At 32.0% G+C, this 15182-nt stretch overlaps 1 protein-coding gene across 1 annotated transcript in view; it reads left to right on the top strand.

Annotated features, from left to right (window-relative positions):
* The window catches only part of LRRIQ3 (leucine rich repeats and IQ motif containing 3), a 221437-nt gene that overhangs the window by 160476 nt on the left and 45779 nt on the right, over window positions 1-15182 (top strand).

Below are 15182 nucleotides of genomic sequence, written 5' to 3'. Positions count from 1 at the left end.
AGTGGAGGGGCAGAAAAGGAAACAGAATGTGAAGCAGGCCCCAGACTTTGAGCTGTCAGCGCGGAGCCCCAAGTGGGACACACACTCACGAACCGTGAGATCATGACCTGAGCTGAAGTCGGTTGCTTAACCGACTGAGCCACCCAGGTACCCCATATGTCTGTCTTTATATCAGAACCACACTGGTGTGATTACTCTAGCTTTGTAATAAGTTTCAAAATGATGAGGTATGAGAACTGCAACTTTCTTCTTTTTTAGGGTTGTTTTCACTCTTTGGGGTCTCTTGAAATTTTGTATGAATTTTAGGATGGATTTTTCTATTTCTGCTAAAATGCCATTGGGATTTTTATATGGAGTTGATTGAATTTATAGATTACTTTGAGTAGTAGTTTAGCAATGTTATATCTTCCAGTCCACAAACATGGGATGTTTTTTCCATTTATTTGTGTCATCTTTAATTTCTTTCAGCAACATATTGTAGGTTTCAGCGTACAAGTCTTTCGCATCGTTAGTTAAATTTATTCTAAGTATTTTATTCTTCTTGATACTGTTATAAATGAAATTATTTTTTTTAATTTCCTTTTTGGATCCCTCATTGTTAATATATAGAAACACAAATGATACTTGTGTGTTGGTTTTTGTATCCTGTAAGTTTGTTGAATTTGTCTGTAATTCTGATAGGGTCGTGTGTGTGTGTGTGTGTGTGTGTGTGTGTGGTGTGTGTGTATGAGTCTGTGTGATCTTCCCAGTTTTCTACATGTAAGATCATGTTCTGTATCAACAAATAATTTTACTTCTTCCTTTCCAGTTTTCATGTCTTTTAGTTTTCTTGCCTAAATTTCTTGCCTAGCTCTGGCTAGGACTTCCAGTACTATATTAAATACAAGTGCAAAAGTGGGCATTTGTCTTATTCATGATGTTAGAGAAGAAAATTTTAGTGTTTTACCATTGTAGGATATTGTGTGTGTGTGTGTGTGTGTGTGTGTGTGTGTGTGTGTGTTTTATGTCTTTTATTGTGTTCAGGTAGTTTCTGTCTATTCTTTGGTTTTCTTTTAGTGTTTTTATCATCAAAGTTTGTTGAAATTTTGTCAAAATATTATTTTGCATTGATTGAGACGGGTCATTTTGTTTTTTCCTTCATTCTGTTAATGTGTATTATGTTGATTGATTTTCATATGTTGTACCATTTCCTGCATTCCAGGAATAAATCCCACTTGATCCTGATGTATAATCTTTTTAATATGCTACTTAGTTGAGTTTGTTAGTAGTTTGTAGAGGATTTTGCATTAGTATTCATAAAGGATATTGGTTTTCTTTTCTTGTAGTGTCTTTGGCTTGAGTATCAGGATAATGTAGCCTCAGGGGAGTAAGGAGGTATTCCCTCCTTTTCAGTTTTTTGGAAGAGTTGGAGAAGGATTGTTGTTACTTCTTCTTGCCTACTAAAATCATCTGGTCTTTTACTTTATTTGTTGGGGAGTTTTCAATTACTGATTAAATCTCCTTATGAGCTATAGATGTATTCAGATTTTTTGTTTCTTCATGATTCAGTGTTGGTAGGTTGTGTATTTATAGGAATTTGTCTATGTCATCTAAGTTATACAATTTATTTGTGTATATTTATTTTCAGTATTTTTATAATCCTTCCTAATTTTGTAAAATCATAGTAACGTACCTGCTTTCCCTTCTGATTTTAGTTATTTGACCCTTTTTTCTTCTTAGCTTTTCTAGCTAAAGTTTTGTCAATTTTGTTTATATTTTTGAAGAGCTATATCTTATTTTCACTTTTTCTGCTGTTTTTATAACTCTGTTTATCTCCTTTTTGATATTTATTATTTTCCTTCTTCCTAGCTTAGTTTAGTTTATACTTTTACCAGTTCTGTAAAATGTAAATTTAGATTGTTTATTTGAGACTATTTTTCTTTTATAATGTAATCATTTATATCCATACACTTGCATCTTGGCACTGATTTGGATGCATCCTAGAAGTTTTAGTATATTGTGTTTCATTTTCATTTGTCTCAAGATATCTTATAATTTCCATTGTGATTTCTTTTTTATCTTATTGTCTATTGAAGAGTGTGCCATTTAATTTCTACATACTTGTGAATTTTCCAGTTTTCCTTATGTTAATTGATTTCTACTTTCATTCCTTTGTGATTAGAAAATATAATTTCAGCATTTTTAAATGTATTAAGATTAGTTTTATAGCCTGATATATTGCATATCCTAGATAATATTCCATGTGCACTTGATAAAAATGTATTTTCTTCTATTGTTGGTAGTGTTTTATATATGTCTGTTAGGTCCAATTTTATCTACAATGTTGTTCAAGTCCTCTGCTTACTTATTAATCTTTCTGGTTGTTCTATCCTATATTGAAAATTGAGGTATTGAAGTGTACTACTATTATTGTAGAAGCATTTATTTCTGCCTTCAATCTGTACATGTTTGTATTATTTATTTTATTCTTCTGATGTTTGTTGGATGTGTTTATAATTATTATATCTTCTCAGTTAATTGACACTTTTATTATATAATGCCCTTATTTGTCTCTACTCAAGGTCTACTGGATTAAATGTTAATCTCATCTAAAATATAACTTTATAGGGGTACCTGAGTGGCTCAGATGGTTGAGCATCTGACTCTTGATTTTAGTTCAGGTCATGATCTCATGGTTCATGGATTCAAGCCCCACATCAGGCTGCTTGGAGATTCTCTCTCTCTCTGCTCCTTCCCTCAGCACAGAGTCTGCTTGAGATTCTCTCTCTCTCTGCCCCTTCCCTACTCATTCTCTCTCTCTCTCTCTTCCTCTATCTCTTTCTCTTAAAATAAATAAACTTTAAGTAATATATATATGATACATATATGTCATATATATATGTATCATATATATATATCATATATATATATATACATATACATATGATATATATATGGTATATATATATATATATATATATATATATATATATATTGCCAAATATCTGGGTACCATGGTGTTAACCAAGTTGCCATGTAAAATTAACTATCACAGAGAGTTTTAGTAAGTATAGAATTCTCAGTTGACAAATTTTTGTCTTAATTTCAGTACTTTAAGTATATCCTTCTGCTGCTTCCTGGCATGCAAAGTTTCTGCTGACATATCTGCTAATTATCTTACTGAAAATCCCTTTCAATGTGTATGTGTTGAGTATCTGATGAGTCACTTTTTTCTTATGGCTTTCAAGATTTTTCTTTGTCTTTTCACATTTTCTTTATAAGGTCTCTCAATGTGGATCTCATTTTGTTTATCTTGTTTGGCATTTATAGAGCGTTTTGATTTATAAATGCATGTGTCTCCTCAAATTTGGGAGGTTCAGCTAATGTTTCTTCAAATAACTTATCTATTCCTTACTCTCTTCCTTATGGGATTCCCAAAATGCATATTTTAATACATTTGATAGTATCCCATAAGTTCCTTATTCCCTGTTCACTTTTCTTCATCCTGTTTTCTTTTTGTTCCCAGAGTCAATGATTTCAAAAGATCTGTCTTTAACTTTGCTGATTTTTTTCTTTTTGTTTACTTCTGCTGTTGAACTGCTAGTGATTTTTTCAATTCAGTTATTTTATTTATTTTTCTTTTTAAAAATTTCTGTTTAATTCTTTTCAATAATTTTTATCTCTTTGTTGATATTCTTATTTTGTTTATATATTGTTTCCCTTATTTGCCTTAGTTATTTGCCCATGTTTTCCTTTGTCTCTTTGAGCATATTTAAAACAATTGTTTTAGTCTTTGTCTAACATGAAAACATGCTAAACATCATTAGTTATTGGGGAAATACAAATCAAAACCGCAATGAAATATAACCTCACACTTTTAAGCATGGCTAAAATCAACAATACAAGAAACAAGTGTTGGAGAGGACATAGAGAAAAAGAAACTCTTGTGCACTGTTGGTGAAAATGTAAACTAATGCAGCCACTTTAAAAAACAGAATGGAGTTTCCTCAAAAAATTAAAAATAGAACTATTATATCATCCAGGAATTCCACTATTGGGTATTTACCCAAAGAATATGAAAACACTAAGTTGACAAGGTATATGCAGCCCAATGTTTATTGCAGCACTATTTCCAATAACCAAATTATGGAAGAAGCCCAAGTGTCTGCTGATAGATAAATGGATAAAGAGTACACACACACACACACACACACACACACACACACACACACATACAATGGAATATAATTGTATGTATATGTATGTATGTATATAAATGTACTCCATAAAAAAGGAATGAAATCTTGCCATTTGCAACAACATGGATGGAGCTAGAGAGAATAATGCTAAGCAAAATAAGTCAGTCACAGAAAGACAAATACCAATGGTTTCACTTATTTGTGTAATTTAAGAAACAAAACGCATGGACAAATAAAAAATGAAGCAAACCATAAAAAGACTCTTATCTATAGAGAAAAAACTGATGGTTACCAGAGGAGGAGGTGGGTGGAAGGATGGGTGGGATAGGTGAAGGGGATTAAGAGTACACTTATCTTGATGAGCACCAAGTAATGTATAAAATGGTTGAATCACTATATTGTACACCTGAACTAATATAAAACTGTATGTTAACTATACTAGGATTAAAATAAAAATCTATAAATAAATAAATAAGTAAATAAGTTTTTGTCTAGTAAGTCTGATATGTGTGTTCAGGGACAGTTTCTGGGGATTTATTTTGTTCCTTTAAGTAAGCCTTGTTTATCTCTTTTTTTCTCTGCATTGTGATTTTTTTTGTTGTTGTTGCAAATTAAACATTTGTAAAATAGCTACTTCTTTCCATCTTTGCAGACTTGCATGGAACACTTTCACTATTTAACAAACCCCTGAGCCTTAAGATCAGTTCAGGATAAAGTCTTAGTAACTTCTTGGGTCTTTTCTGGGCATGCATCCTGTCTGGGTTAGTGTGTATATGGTTTTCTTTTCTTTCAGTTTTCCCCAGGTTCATTTAAGTGTTTAATTTCTCAAAGCGTCTCTTCCTAGCTTCATTCTGGGGACTTAGATTTTCTGTTGTATTTCTCTGTCTTCAATATTTTTCCCCCAGGAGTCTTTGGCTATATTGTGAGTAACTGGTGTTATTCTCAACTTGATATGAAGCCTTTCTTTTCATCTCTCAATTTTTAGTCATACCCCCATCCTTATTTGTATTTGGTATTTTTGAGTCCATAATTTTTCTGGTTTAACTTCCCCAGAGAGTGAATCTTTATTCTCCTTTAAGGGCCAATGGATGAAAGAGTCACCTGTGTGCTAGTCAAAGGATCAGTTGATCTAATTATGCCTTCCAAACAATTTTTTAAACCATGTTTCAAATTCCCTACCTTTTTAGTGTTCTGTATTGTGAATCAGATTTCTTTGCTTGTCCACATCAAATCTTAAATTTCAACTTCGTAGTGTCTGGTTGTCAGTTTCCTTTTATCTGTGTGCTTCTAGCTTCCAAATGATATTTGGTGTCACTGATACTGTCTTTCTCATTGTATTTGAATTTTTTTTTCCTTTTTGGTCATGGTACTGGGGTACAAAGAGGGAGCAAAGAAAAAAGACAGTTGTTTAAGTTATTTAAATATTTTTAATATGAAGTCTATATTGATTCTTTAAATTGAGCTGACTTTAAATTGAGCCATATTTTATGTTGAATATGTAGGAGGAAGGTAAAGTAGGAAGGAAAAAAGGAAGAAATAGGGGAGTTTTGGGATACCTATCCTGTTCCAGGCAAGGGATGACTGAACCCTTGGAAAACATTATTCGTAAATCATAGTACTGATTGACTTCCCTTTCAAGTAAATGTTTTGTGCAGCCATAATCAATGTATTGTGAAAATTAAAATGTGTTTGCCATCCCATTGCTAGATAATGTCACACTGTAACATTCAATTTAATTTATTATTTATGTTTTACAATGAGGAAAGTGAGTTTAAAGAGCTAAGATAATTTATAAAAGGTCACAAAATCCTAAAGTGACAGAGCTGGTACTATTTCTAGGTTCTGTTTCCTCATTTGAAGTCTAGTGTCCTTTTTGTTTCACAATGATGCCTCCTGAGAACTGTAAATGTTTATGTAATAATTAAATTATGTGCATGGGAATATGGTTGTATTAGATTAAGCTATCTGAATCTATGTAATCTAATAAACTCTGCCGTTCCCTCTGTCATTCAAAATATTGTGGAGCCGCCCATTTCATATAAAACTCTGTTATTTCCCATTTATTTTTAATATTTCTGTTGTTAAAAAGTCATAGAAATTGAAGACTAACTTATCTTAAATCCATATAATTAGAAGAAATAGAGTAAAAATAACATTTTCCCATATTTCTCTTATTTAAATCATAGCCAATTACTTTATACTTGCTTTAATCAAATAGTTAATTTTTAAAGCAGCCAGAAATTGTATTGATGTTCTTGAAAAGATTTGGGGAGGGGCATGAATTTTTATCAATTCAGTATTAAAAACTGCCTTTGTTTTTTCTACTGAGCAGTATTTTCTGTTTCTTTTCAATCATTGAATTTTTATATTTAGGATCATCTTAATCCATTTCACCAATTTTTACATAATAGCATATTGTCAGACTCATAAAGGATGAGAAACACCTTGTGCTGTTAGGAGCATTTGTCCTTCCTTCAATATGTCATTTTTCCTTTTAGAATGATCAGTATAATTTCTTTCTCTAACCATACTCAAAAAATGGGCTCAACAAGTCTCATTTTGGAAGATTATGAAGTTTGGGGGTCTCTTCCTTCTGCCATTTAGTTAATATTAGGTAATAACACTGTGTTTGAGATGTAGACCCTTTCTGGACTACTTACTCATTTCCTCTAAATTGAAAGATGAGTAATGCTGGGAGTACTTGGTGGTTAAAAGTGCTGTGACAGTCCCATAAGCAGCAGCTTCCTTTAATTTCATGATTTTGGTAAGGAGAATTATTTGCAATCGTGGCTTCTACCTATTCTTCGGTGATGTTAAAATCTACTTATGATAAATGTGTAAGTCCACTAGATCAAGTTTTTCATTGTTATTCAAATATTCTGATATTTAAATTTTTTTAACATTTTTTTTTTATTTTTGTGAGACAGAGAGAGAGACAGAGTATGAGCTGGGGAGGGGCAGAGAGAGAGTGAGACACAGAATCCGAAGCAGGCTCCAGGCTCTGAGCTGAGCTCAAACGCATAGACCGTGAGGTCGTGACCTGAGCCAAAGTCAGACACTTAACTGACTGAGCCACCTAGATGCTGGCAAATATTCTGATTTTGAATAGAGTAGGATATTCTATTATTGCTAATTTTCCTTTTGTCTACTTAACCAAGAATTAAGAGAAAATTATCAAAATATTCCCCTATAACAGTGGATTTGTTTGCTTCTCCCTAATTCTATCAAATTCTGTTTTTTATATTTTAAGGTAATTTTATTAACTACCTCTATGATTATAGTTATTACATATTCTTGGTGAATTGAACCTTTTATCATTAGGTATTTACTTTCTGTATCTCTAATAGTGCTTTCCTCATGCTCTATTTTGTCTGATACTAGTATAGCTGCACCAGCTATATTTTAGTTAAAATTTTCCTAATATGTTTTCCATGCTTTTACTTTCGACTTTTTGCTGTATATGTTCATCATGAAGATAGCAAATAGCTGGGCCCGCTTAATTAGCTCCATTATATGTATTATATTTACTGAGATAGTTGGGCCTATTTCTATCTTACATTTTTTTTCCAGTTCCACTCTTTGTTTTCTTCTTTCTTGTTTCTTCATAATTGGTATCTATATTTCCCCTTCTCTTGGATTTTTTTATTTTGAAATAATTTTTAATTACAAAAAATGGCACAAGGATTAAAAATTATTCCTGAATGTCCTTTACCCGTTCCCCAAATATTATCATTATATGTAATCATTGTACAGTCATTAAAACCAGGAAGTTAACATTGATACAATAATATTAATTTATCTATGGACATATTCATGTTTTGCCAGTTGTATGTCATTTTTCTTTTCCAGGATGTAGTCCTCCTATCATCTAGGTTTTAATGGCGTCATCATATACATACTCCTTCTGTTTATTTGGTTTGAGATTTTTTTTTTTAAGAAACAGCAAATCTTACCATGTTATTTGGTCAGCATTACTTTTCATATCCTTTGCAGCATCTCCTAGATTCATCTCCTAGATTCTCATCTCATTTCATCTCACTTTCCTTCAGAAGGTTTCTGTGAAGCTATAGTAGAATACCTTCTTTGAGCTTTTATCCTGAAGAATATTTTTTACCTTCCCATTTGAACAATTAGTTAAATTTTAAAGTGATTGTTCAAAATTATTTTCATTCAATGTTCAGAAACTATTACTTTATTGTTTTCATGAATTTAGTATTGCTGTTGAGACATCTCATGTCATTTAATTCTATCCTTTTAGAAACTTTTAAATTGGCATCCTTAATATGTATATTATAATATGTATATGTAGGTGTTTGTTTGTTTTTTTCTCCCTGCTTTTGCTCATTTGTATTTGGCATACCTTCCATTATTTCTTCACATGTTTTCTTTCCTTCTGGAACACCAAGATCCTGAATGCTTTTACTTCTGTTCTCCATATCTTTAAACATTTCTTTTTGTTTTCTTTTTTCTTTTTTATCTCTTTATCCTTTCCAGACTTATTTTGGGAGAATACCTCAACTTGATCTTTAAACTCATGAATTATTCTTTAGTGGCATCCATTTTACTATTTCTATCATATACCTGCCTAACATTTTAACTAATTATACTTCCAATAGCACATGTTGTTCAGCTTGTTATCTTTCTCTTGATGTAGTTTTATTTTAGCCTGTGAGGTCATATTTCCAGGAATATGTGGTTCTGTTTGACAATAGCTATTGGGAAATTGCCAATTCCAGACCCTCGTGTTATAATTCAGCTAAGTTCAGTAAGAGAAGTGATAAGTTCTCTGGCAAAGACCACCAAGCTCCAGAAGTAACACTGTCATTTGGTGTTATGTTACCGAGTTTTCAAATCAGTTATTCTTCAAATCTTAGAGAGAATCTACCTATATTGCAGTCCACCATTGATAGGCCATATTGTTATACTAATTTTTTCTTTCCCAAATTGTCCCAATAGATTTCCATCTGATCTTGCTACCAGTACATCATTTCAAAACATCATATCTGTTTTATGATTTCCTTGTTCCAATTTAAAAACAAAAGAAGGATCACTGCCTATAGAATAAACTTTTTGGTGTGGCTTTCAGGTACTTGCATATCTGGTTTGGGATTATTTTGTAGCCTCATTTCTCAGTATGTCTCCCTCTTTACAAAGGTTGTGTTCTAGTTATACACTACTACTTATTCTAAGAATATAGAACTGTTTTGCTAATTTTTTTTTCTTCCACCTGGAAGTGCATCCATTTTTGGCTCTGGAAACTCACTTATTCTGCAATACCATAATTACATTTGTTTTTCTCCAGTAAGCTTTTGAGGTCCCCAATAATCACAGTTAATGCCTTGGTCTTATGCATCCATAACACTCTATTTATTTTTACCTTTTGTTATGGTTGTTTTGGCAAACTTCTTATTGCCAAAATATGAATTCCTTAATAACAGTGACTTTTTAAAAAAATTTCTCTCTGTCTTTCATAATATCTGGCAGAGTATTGTGCCCACAGGAAGTATTATTAAGAGATCGTCGATCAATATGTAAATGAATTCTACCTGTATCCAAAAGAAGTTGATTGCATGACAAGTAAGCAAACAGATGGTAGTAATTCCTTGTTCTACTCTTTTAAGTGTAACAACTGATGCCTCACTATGGAGTCAACTAGGATTCAATGAAATCTCCCTATACCCTATATATAGCTAATTACAGATTTTACCTTTTTATTCCTTAATTTTTCAACAAGTATTTATAGAATAGGTATGTGCACTTGAGAGAACAGTTATTCAATGAACAGTAATTCTGCCAGCTTATAGGGCAGTGTTTCTCAACCTTATTCAAATCATGACACATGTTTAAAATGATAAAATGTTTATAGCACATTAAGGCAAAATGTATGGTTTAGGGAGAATCTACATGGGACCTGGTAAAAATGTCATACTTTTTTATAGTGTATTTCTTTATGTTATACAATTATGATAAAAATATAGCATATTAGGGAATATACATATATATATAATATCTGTGAAGTAAATATGAAATATATATGTATATAACATAATATGAAACTTCATATATGTGTGTGTGTATATACACATAATACATAACTAAAATTCCCAAATAAGATGTCTTAAATATTTTTAATAAGAATATGGAACTTCTTTCTGTAAATGTGAATTTCTATTTCAAGCTTTGTGAATTAAATAGCTGTGTACTACTTCTGGTCAAGATTTATTTGTCTTATTTTTATAGTCTTTATTAGTGAGAATTTTTTAAAAATCTTATGCTTTATAATACTTTTTACTTTAAAAATATATGCATGTACTAAGTGTTGAAACTAACTTAAAACAAAAAGAGGGGTGCCTGCATAACTCAGTTGGTTGAACGTTGACTCTTGATTTCAGCTCGGGTATGATCTCAATGATCTTACACTTTGTGGGATCAATCCCTGCATCGGACTCTGCCAGCTCAGAGCCTGTTTGGAATTCTCTCTCTCCCTCTCTCTCTCTGTCCTTCCCCCAAGTTGTGTGCTCTCTTCTCTCTCTCAAATAAATAAATAAACATTAAAAAGTATTAAAATAAAAAGAATTCAACTGTATTGAATGCTAGCAGAAAAGTCTTAGAATAAAAGACAAAACAGTATATATTTGAATTTGAACATAAGAAGTCAGTGGTGAACTTGAAAAAGACCAAGTTAAGCAAAGTGGCAGAGAAAAGAACCAGGCTGGCAAAGGTAAAAGCAAATAGAAGTAAAGAAGTGAAGACATTGCCAAATTTTATTTTTTTGAACTATGGTCTTCATGTTCGTAATAACCTCATGACACTGAAAGAAACAGATGAACCTTCTGAATAAAAGAACTCTTAAATTATGGTCCAATGACATTTTTAGTGTTATGAATATCTTATTTTTATAATTTGAAAATTGATAATTGATATATAATATACAAAAGAACATTATGATTAGAGTATTTGAATAATTAAAACTTATACCCAAAGTTAATCCTGGATATCAGAAAGTTTACAAATTATAGGTTGTTAACTAGGGGAAAGAAAGTTGGTAAAAGCAATTAGGCAATTACTCCTCTCTTCTTTTAAGGTAAAGAGAATTTGAATGAATGGCTACATGTTAATATTTTTCAATGTGGTATAGTCAGCTAAGCGGTACCGAGCTCCTAACAGGCCAGAAATGTCTTCATTAACAAGATCATGAATGTGAGCAATTATTGCCTTCTAATATGGCTTATTGCTAGGAGAACCTATCCCCTAGATACCATTTCTCTGATTCTTAATCTTTTTTTCTTTTTCCCTTTGGTCACAAATCCAAATCTGAGGAAATTTAATAATGTGATAAAATAATTAACCTATCTTTTTCCCTAAAATGCAGATATGCACCCACATTCATTTGATTTATAATTTCAAGGGGTACATAGATCCACTAAGGCCTATTCATGGTCCTCAAATTACCTTATAAAAACAAGAATCACATAATTTAGCTTACAATTAAGTGTTTATGCTGCCTCCAAAATCTCCAGAAAAAGGCTACCCTAATAGGTAATGGTTCTGATATCAATTACACATTCTGTGTGTTTTTATATCTTCATACCTTGAGCAACTCCTAAGCCGTAGGCACTGCGTATGATTCCTTTGAGACATATGTAATGTTCACTGATTCCAAAAGAATATGAATTAGTCTGAGTGCTATTCATATTATCTGTTACCATAACTTCAACTTTCAGATATCATTCTTAAATACTAGTATTCATGAAGATAAATATAATGTGGATAATGAGTTGTCCATAGCAATACTATATAATTTTTATGTATTTAATTAAAAATAGCATATAGGGGCCCCTGGGTGGCTCAGTCAGTTCAGTGTCTGACTCTTGATTTTGGCTCAGGTCATGATTTCATGGTTCATGAGATCAAGCCCTACATCAAAATCAGGGCTGACAGAGTGGAGCCTGCTTGGGATTCTCTCTCTCCCTCTCTCTCCCTGTCCCTCCCCAACTTACGTGTGTGCGCGCTCTCTCTTTCAAACTAAACTTAAAAAAAAAACCAGCATATAATTATGTCATTATATGGTTTTTCTGATCTTTATATTGTTACTATAAGGTCACCCAGAATAATTCATAATTCATATATTACGGAGTATTGCAGGTCCTACATGGAGCCATATTTACCCATTCACTTTCTCACCAGGACATTTCAAATTGGCAAAACTTTAAAATATTTGTCAGAAAAACAAATAACTAATAAATGAAGGACCAAGGGCTGTTTACACTATGACCATATATATGTCTCAGGTTTATCCTTCAAAGTCTCAATTAGTGCTGTTTTCCTGGTGTAATAATTAATAATAGGGCCCCTTAGTCTTAAACATGTCCCGATTTTATATGATTATGCAAGTTATGTGCTGTCCTCACTTTCTTTTCTCCATAAGCCAATTTAACATGAATAGATTCTCAAATTAGACTCATACAAATCAGAGATCTTATCCCAGTGTCAAACTTTACTAATAATTTCAAGGATCCAAATAATCAAGAGGCTTAAATAAAGCAGGGAGAAATCTGAAACATCAAAGGTGGCTTTTCAGTTCTTCCTTCCCTTGAAAAAAATGCACCTATGGCCCAGCAAAGTAGAATATCTTTAGTGAGGTTTATGGGTTTACCTCCCACAGAGAGGCAAGTCTTTACATTATGAAATATTTGTTTTGTTTTTCAGAGAGTTGTATAGTTTATATGACATTCTCTGAAAAGCGTTAACCTAAATATTTTTGGTTTATTTAATATAAATAATCCTTTAGGTAGGCACCATCCTGCTGAAGGCATTAAATAGATAAGATCTCTTCCTCCTAGAAGTTATCATTTGCCCGTGTTTTCTGGAGTTTCTGTCAATGTGGGGAGTAGATTAGATTGCCTGGCTTCTTTCCTTTACTATGAGCATCCACTTTATAAACTATTAATGGGTCACTGTCTAGACACTTTACCTCCTTCCTCCCACCATTACGACAGGTTTTGAAATTTCGACTATTTCATTATACTTATTTTTACTACATATTAGGTTGTTACTACATATATATTTTTATTAGCTCTAGACATTCAAAATCCAACAATAAACAAGGCATATAAAAGCCTACCCTCATGAAGCTAGCATATTAAGTGATAAGCATGATATTAAATGTTTCAGTGGAACTTCTATAAAATTAAGAAAATAAAAAGCCCTATCTTCAACTTGTGACTAAGGATAAGTATTACATTGTTTCATTTACATTGTCAAATCAATCAATCAAATTATATATGACAGCTTAACTGTTGATTGCTTTGTTGTTAATATTATCCAAAATTTTGTTTTATTATTAGCTTATAATAAATAGTTACTTCATCTTTAACTTAAGTTAAACCTATGATTCCTTCCAGTTTTTATTTTATAATTCCTAACCAAATGTTTTATTTTCTCTTTAAGAAAATGACATATTGCTGTAGGTCAGATACATGCTGCTTCTTGAAAGCCTATTCTATCTTATATTCTGAGGGATTTTTTTCAGTGCTAGAAATTAAATGTGTAAATTTCTTGATTTATACAAAAAGGATATGGTATACCAGACAGCCGTTTCAACTGTAAAAGTATGTACTATGTTAGTGGTGTTTTTTTTAACTCTTTGTAGTAAACAGGGCACCTGGGTGACTCAGGTAAGCATCCAATTCTTGATTTTAGCTCAGGTCATGATCTCAGGATTGTGAGATTAAGCCCTATATTTGGCTACACTGAGCATAGAGTGTGCTTGGGATTCTCTCTCTCCCTTTATGCCCCTCCCTACCTCTCTCAAATAAATAATTTAACATTAAAAAAAATAATAACTCTTTGTAGTAAGTATACCTGGAAGATGGACCAATTCTCTACAATTATTTCAGGACAACATTTATACTTTAGATATATTTATGAAGAAGTAAATTCATATCTTTTATAAAAAGTGCCAGCTGTAATATAAAAGATATTTCTGAGAATAAAAATGCTATTTCCTATTCAGAATATAAGGCCAAAGGGTTAATTATTTGAGGGTCATTATATCAAAGTGCCTGTGATCAGATTTATACGATCTTTAGTTATTTTACCTCATTATGTACTTTGTCTTGCTCTAAATCCACTTATAAGTCTGAAATGAAGACTCTAAAGCAGATTTTATGGTTTCCATTGAAACACATTACATTTTCTGCCTCTAACATTTTTCTTTCAAATTCATCCAATTTATCATATCTTGCTGATTTCAATCCACTTGTGCTTTAGGCAATTTTAACAGTGCTTTTTTTTCCCTTTTCCTTTCTCCTAAGTTGTTTGCAGGAATGACTGAATTTTAGCCCAGGATATAAAATAGTATCAACTAAATTATTTCAGATGAACAATTAGAGCATACTCATATATACAAAACTAGAAATCTTTGTTGCCAGATTTAAAATTAAAAGCAAATAAACAAAAATTCAGTATGATTTTATATCAGTATGATAGTTCAGATTTTATAAAAAAGGATTTTTAATATCCTTATTACCAAGAACAGACAGAGAGAATGTTAAATGCAAATAAAAATAAGTACAACTTGTTGCAAAGAAGATAATCTTTTAAGTCTAATGCATTTGGATTTATTTTCTTTTTTTAAATGTTTATTTATTTATTTTGAGAGAGAGAGAGAGAACGAGTAGGGGAGCGGCAGAGGGAATCCCAAGCAGGCTCTGGACTGTCAGCACAGAGCCCGATGTGGGGCTTGATCTCATGAACCATGAGATTATGACCTGAGACAAAACCAAGAATTAGACAATTAACCGACTAAGCCACCCAGGAGCCTTGGATTTATTTTATGATTCTAAGCAACAATGCTGTATATTCCATTTATGTTTTGCCTAGTTTCCTGTACAGTAAGGTAGGAATTATATGATAATTTCTATCCATTTGACTATGAGCAAAATTGAAACATCACTTAAGAATGAAAGCAATTAAGGACATCATTCTCTTCCCCTGCCAAGT

Source organism: Panthera tigris, chromosome C1 (genome assembly GCF_018350195.1).
Source record: "Panthera tigris isolate Pti1 chromosome C1, P.tigris_Pti1_mat1.1, whole genome shotgun sequence".
In the NCBI taxonomy this organism is placed as follows: domain Eukaryota; kingdom Metazoa; phylum Chordata; class Mammalia; order Carnivora; family Felidae; genus Panthera; species Panthera tigris.
The sequence above is the reverse complement of the archived record's forward strand: the minus strand, read 5'-3'. Positions and strand labels throughout refer to the sequence as shown.